Source organism: Limulus polyphemus, unplaced genomic scaffold (assembly GCF_000517525.1).
Source record: "Limulus polyphemus unplaced genomic scaffold, Limulus_polyphemus-2.1.2 Scaffold6520, whole genome shotgun sequence".
Classification (NCBI taxonomy): domain Eukaryota; kingdom Metazoa; phylum Arthropoda; class Merostomata; order Xiphosura; family Limulidae; genus Limulus; species Limulus polyphemus.
The window spans coordinates 23,245-30,759 of NW_013672130.1; positions in this window are offsets into that span (position 1 = coordinate 23,245).

Genomic DNA, 7,515 nt, shown 5'->3' on the forward strand with positions numbered 1-7,515 from the left:
TGTCCTAGTTCCACAATATAAACTAGGTTAAGTTACATTACTCTATACACCCTTGCCAAAAAATAACTGACTACCCTCTAACCACTATGTCCAAGTACTTGACAAATATTAGCAATGAGATTGATTTATCTGAAGTCATAATTATTGTTTTTAACTGTATTTTTTGCCTTTTTCAAACAGTCACTCTCTTTATATAAATTCTACAGTGAGAAATAAGTTTGATCAAATATTTTTCTTTTTGGAATTTAGGGACTCCAACAAGTGACTTACCACAAAATGTGTGAACCGTTTCACAATACACACTAAATTATCTATTACTGGACTTAGAACATAGAAGTTTATAATGAAAGAAATAGAATGCATTTACTTAACTTATAATAACACCTAAACAGCTTATAACTTAGTTTGAAAATTAAAATTAGCACTCTTATGATTGGACATTTACTAGCTCAAACACTGATAAGTCTAACGTGCATTCTTTCCGTGTTTATGGTTACATTGCTCGATTTTGTTAAACAGAGCTATTTCAAGCTTTTTTTCTTTATTATACTATAGTGTAACGTTAAGAAAAATGCTTTCTTAACACTATCCATTTAGACTGTGACTGTCGACAAACTATAATTATGCCATGCTACGGGTAACATGTAACATATATTAACGATTAAAAAAGTTTCACAATGTGAGTGGGTAAAGTGACTTACACAGACAGGGGATGTATAAGACAAAACTGAGACAGACATGTTTCACCAGTTTAAGGTAAGTGACTAAACTCTGATTAACAAATCAAATGTTCATATTTTAAGTTAAATGATCAGAAGAAATATTAACACAGGAAAAATGAAGTTGATTTCACTGACAAAATTTCCAACAACAAAGGTTTCTGCAAAGGAAAAATTATGGATTTTCTTTGCAAACACAAACATCACTGAAACATACCTATTTTTAGGCTTCAGACTCCACATCAATACAAATGTATATGAGCTACTATAAAACGTAAATGTTCTAAATATTGAGTGTGATTTTCAATATTACTGGGAGTGAAGAAGTGGGCTCTCAAATGATTAGTGCAATACTCGGGTTTTGTTAGATTCTTTTCTGTATCACAACAGAACATTTAGTTTAAATACTTGTTCTATAAAACCAATTTTAGGTTTTATTGAAGCTTAAGATTTCTTTCAAAACACTAACAAAATTTTCAATAAATGTTTTTTATTGTATAAACAAACAGCAGAATGTAGATCCTTGGATATCATTTTTAAACACTACCCCATGAAGATTTCACGCCCAAAACTTCTTAAAATAGCCTAGTCATTTCAAAGTGAATTTCGTATGTAATTTTATTAATTATTTTGATTGACAAAGCGTTTCTACATCTATTACGATATTGGGATATGTGTGTGTGTAAAAATTTCTAATTACTTTGAAAAACGTAAATTTTCTACATTTGTCTACAATTGTTAAGATAATTGTGCATAATTATTTTTTTCTATCTCATTCTTTTTTTTCTCTCTCTATTGTAAGTTTTATCATTTTTAAGTTTGAAACTACCAAATAGGCTTACACCTTCACATCTAGTGACAATGACTAAGAATTTTATAATTTAGTTGTTTGCTAGAGGGAGCTTCTACATGATGATGGTGCTAGATCTAAAAATCTATAAAAGTAGTCCTTAAATACTTAGGAAGGTGAAGTATTTAGCAAGTAATTGAATTCAGTGTTTGTAGTAAGAGTTATAACATCTATCAAATTAATAAAATGATTAGCAAAGAAATTCTGTAACTGTAAGTTATGTGTAGTACCATTAATAATGAATTTCTATTGAAACATTGTTTGTGAACTTAGGCCTACAACTTGCATCAAAGTGAACACAGCATGTAGAAACATCATAGAATAAATAAAATAACATATCATTATATGTAAACTACACTTTGTATTATTTTAACCAAGTAATCCAAAACAGCCCACCCAATCCTAGAACACATTATAAAATTAGTAATAGTAGCAGTACAAATAGAAAAATGCATGTTCTACCATTATTGTGAGTATTAATAATGGTGTTAGACCCTGATGAAGAGGTTTCTACCTTTCAAAAGCATTTAGGTTATAGGATTCCTTATTTTTGTCTTAATTGATTTTTGTCCTATGTGTTTTCCTAACACTATGAACAATATTGGTGGATACATCACTCAAGCCATCAAAAAATGCTCTGTTACCTTCTTTAGTGGTAAAGTTAAATGAATTTTAAGCTGTATTTATAGTGGTAATAATCTATCTATAGTAATCACTAGTTAGGTCTCACTTCGAATACTGTGTACAGTTTGGTCTCCCATATCTAATTTCCATAAAAATATTTTAAATAATTGGAAAGGGTTCAGAGGAAAACTACTGGAATGATCCCAGTAACGGTCATCTTACAAGATTAGGTTAAAATCTCTTAACTTACTTTCTCATTAGAAAGAAATGATAATAGGTGAGATAGTGATTCAACAATTTCAAGATTATCTAGGTGATTGGTTGGATAAAAACCTCTGATTTCTTTGTGCTTTATTCTGAAGATAACAAGAGGAAGTGACACAAGTTTAAGATATAGAAAAGTTCAGGTCAGGCTCTAATTAGTAATTATTAAAACAGTTTTCATTTTTCAAGAACGTGATAGGTTTATTCCAATTAAAGAATGAGCTGCTGTCAGCAACAGTGAAGGCCAGCACTTTACACTACAACTTACAAGAGTTTAACTTTAAATCAAGAGAGAATTGGTGATTTAATGAAAAATAAAGGATGGGTTTAAATTTTTTCTTTTTTCGAACTTAAATATGCAAGCAAGTATTTGAACTTGAAAAAAATGGCCAGTTCTAGTACTATTGTTACTAGTATTACTATTAACTTCGAAAATGGACCAACTTGGCTACTTGTTCGTATGTTACGTTGCATCAAGTTAGAACTTAGATTACACCTTTGATTTTAAATTTAAATTTTAATGCCGATGGTCATCATCAATGTTCGTTGATTATTTATTAGATTATAAATGAATCTAATTAGACTTGTAAAACAAGTTTGTTTAAACAAAAGTATGATTAAACACCTTACCGTTGATGCTGTTGTCTTCAGTTTTTTGGCGTTGGACATAGTTATTCACTAACGTCTAAAAAGGTTGTGTTCTGCTGTGTAAAAAGCTGCCACAAACGTACAAAAGCCGTCAGAAATACCACTACGAGTGCAACTAATGCACAAGTTTTACAAGTCCTAACGTTAACAACTTACTATCAACGAATCAGCAATCTTCTGATGTCTAATCCATCGTTGCCACGGAGACAACTTGATGACGTTTTAAATATAATTTAGCGACATCTGTAAGTTGTAACATTAATATATCAAATAAATGAATTTCTACATGATTTATCTTTATAGGCACTATATTATTTTTGCTGTAGCTCAGTTTGGTGACAAATAAGTTAATATATTTTAACAATTTAATTATAAAGAGTGTTTCCTTTTATTACAGCCTTCTAAACTGAGATTTAATACACCGTGAAAGGTCTCTTAAGCTAAGTAACAAAACAATCCCTAGATCTACTTTCCACTTGAGGGACAACGGAAAGTTTACGGACTTATAATAGATGGTCCAATATGACTTTGCTATAAAACAAACAAACAAGGTCTACTATGACAATGTTTAAAACCTACACTGTGTACTCAAATTATAAAATGAAAATAGAGAAATACACATCATTCAAGTCCAGGTACGTTTTATTTGGAAAAATATATAAACGTTTACTGGAGTCGTAAAAAGAAAACTATTAGACATATTTTTATGAGTTTTCGAACTTGTGATACCGAACAAAAGATTCGTGCTCTATATTGTAAAGTACATCTCACACAACCGTTTTCGGTAAGCTCAAAATTAATCACACCAAATTTTAATATTTTGATAAATGACTGTTGGAAAACTTTTTATATAGTTACTATGGCAACTGTGAGCTACATGAGCCTAAAAAGTTGTGAAATGTACAAAAGTTTATTTGAAGCCTTAACTGTCGAATTGACAATAGCCATTCATCTTTGACGTAAAACTCCTCAGTGGCTCAGCAGCAAGTAAATGGGCTTACGACGCTAAAAATCGGGTTTTGGTACCTATTATGGGCACAGCACAGATCACTCGTTGTGTAGCTTTGTACTTAAAACAACAAAAAACTAGACGTAAAACATACAATATAACAGCTAACAATTGTTGTGGCATGAACGCCTTTGCTGGCGAAGCATGAATTATAAGAAATTATATTTGTCAAAAGACAGTAGTGTTAGGCTTACTGTATTTTTGAAACGACACTCTTTATTTATTATCTTACGGTTTTCTGAGACGAAGAATGTTTACAATTTTTCAACTACACTATATCAATCATATCAACTGCCCGAAGTCGCATTTTGCTAAATACCAGAGCTCACCAGCTCGGTTGGGACACGATAAGTATAGTGGTGAGTTGAACGCTATTTATATAAATCGTTTGTTAAAATAATAGTTGTTATGGTATGGAATGCCAAATATGGTGTACTTTAAATAATAATATATATACTCTTCTTCACACACACACACAAAAAAAAAAAAAAAACTATAAGAAGCCAAATAAAAAATGCATTGTATAACTATACAATACGCCTAATATTATTGTCTTTTGACAACATTTTTTTGTTGTTGTTGTTGTTGTTGAATTTCGCGTAAAGCTATTAGAGGGATGTCTACTCTAGAGTCCTCAATTTAGGAGTGAAAGACAAGATGTAAGATAGCTAGTTAACACTATCCACCACATACTCTTGGGCTACTCTTTATCAATGAACAGTGTGACTGACCGTTACATTACAACACCGTTAGAGCAGAAAGAGCAAGCAGGTTCAGCGACGGTCTTAGATCCCTTGACCTCAGAGGATGTGAATGGAGCATAATAAATACGAAGTCTTAGGAAAAATATAATTTATTATAATCATGTTTCTCCAGCAAAGACATTCTCAAAATAACAGTTATTGTTGTAACAAATGACTAAAACATTTCTGACCTTTGCTATATTGTATCGCAGCCAGCCTGATGATCTCTCCTATTGACAATGAATATGGTGTGGTTGAAACATTATTCTTCCTGGTAAAACCGTAAGAAACCAAATAAAGAATATATTTATAAATACTCAGTAATTATAAAATAACTTTTTATTTCAACCAACGTTTCGTCTTTGCGGCTTCATCAGGTTTAGCACATACAACTATGTTTTTCTGTCCTGATCAGTGTGCGAGGTATACTGCTGTAGAACTACGATGTTTTTGGTCGATTGCTGGATTAGTACATACAACTCTGAGGAAGGCGAAACGTGGTTAAAGAAAAAAATATTTTATAACGATCTAGAGTTTACAGGTAGTTTTTTATCAAAATGTGTAAATCCCTCCAATGTGCACTAAATATTTTGAAACACAACAGAAAATTCAGTAAGCCTAATATTATTGTTCAATGTAATAATGGATAACTTACAAAAAGCCCAACAGTATTACAGAAAAGACACGTGAATAACGTGTTACACGTAGGAGCATCGATAGCCAGCACGGGCCCCGGGGCAAGCATCCTTTCTAGGCCCTCATTCTCTCTCTCTCTTTTTAACATTTTTAAAGGGTTATTAAAAAGAAGATCCTAAATTAAGATGCCAACGAGCTCATAAACAAGACAAAATCATAGCAGCATATATATATTAATTATTACTCAAATTATTATTTCAACCAATCTTATGTGTCAAGCGTCTACATGCAAAGAAAAGCCAAAACTGTCCTTTTGATAATTAAATGAAGATATAGCCTAAAAGTGCTTTGGGAGCTTTACTGCATAACCAGGTTTCATTCGCCCGATCCCCTGGGCAGTTTCTCCCTTCGATAAATTTTAAGTGTGAAAATAAAATCGAAGAACTAATAGTTATCATTACCAAACCTTCTTTATTTTTTTTACTACTTTTCATTGTTAAGTAACTGCTTTTCACACCAATTTGTGCAGGTTTTTATTGTTGAATAATGAGAGCCAGATAATAAAACATGTCCTACGTACACACGTATCACTTTTGGTTGAGAAAAATTTACGTTTTTTATGATTATGCTTTACACTAAACTAATTGTTTGATATGAATTCATATTGTTACGTCTCTGGTCGTTAGTTAATTTTCCGTAAAAATTCTTTCCGAAGAAACTTTACCGATACAAGTCCTTTCTTAAATAAAACTGGTTTATTCTTTCTGAATACAACTTTGCAATACACTTAATTTCCACAGTCGCGCTATAATTCACAACGAACGTCTTACGTGCTCAACTCAACAATACACTCTCTTTGTCCGCAGTTCAAGTACACATTACCTTGTTGCGTCGCTTCTTGGTTGGTCTTATTTATACAAGTCTCCCGAGACTTCAGGAAAGGACAGGATCCTTCTAGAAGTTCATGGCGTGTTACTAGGGTCACGTGACTTCCGCTGTCGTAACAATATATATATAATTTCGGAAAGCGTCAGGTTTTGTTCATGGTAAGCTCTACGTAGAATATAGCCATTCGAGCGATCGGTTAAACATATTTTTTACGAGGGAAGTTTCCTACTTTTAGCCTGCGGCTTGAAACACCACAACTCTATATATTTTATCAACATGTTCTACTAGAATAATTACATCATTAGGGAAAGCGGATGTCTGTTCGTCCTATGCGTATGAATACAAAAAGATATACGAAGAAAAAAAAAAGACACAAGGCCTACTAAGAGCAACTCTTACAGATGCACGTTCATTTATAAAATTTAACGAAACTTTTCTACTGCAAAATTTTCAAGTAATCAAAATATTTTTTATTTATGTTGTCTTATGCTAATAAAATTGTAACATTTTATATTTTAAAGAAATATACGTGCTATAAGCATATTTGAACACGTTTTTTTGTTCAGTTTCGGAAAGGTTTGGCGTGTAATTTTTTAAACTTTTGTTGAGTTCTTAATTTTTTTAATGACTGCAAAACCAGGGATGACAAATTTACAATTTTGAAGGAAGGGGGCGCTATAAAGTCGTTGTGCTGTTAACGAGTGTATAAAGAGGGATGACTAATTCAAACCTGTGAAACTCAGTACCGGAGACGGTTTTTAAGTTTTAAAACAACTTTTGTGGCCAGACATTCGATTTGGAGGGGTTAGATAAGAATGCGAATTGAATGAAATACTCTATATATTTTGTCGAATGTCTGTTAACATATAAATAATTTCATTTTAGTCTCAAAAAAAAAAAAATTCAAATTGTGGTATAAAAAAGTGAGGAAGGCAGGGTTGCCCCCCCCCCACTTCTTAAAATCAAAAGCTATTCATACCTCTACTTATTCTTCAAAATAAAGTGCGTCCCGGGATTTCTGAGCCCCCACCACCACCATCGGGGGACCTGCCTTACGCCCACTTATTTTATCCCACTTCATATAAATGCAGCAACAATTGTGGACTAAAAATATAAAACTTTGTTGCCACTAAA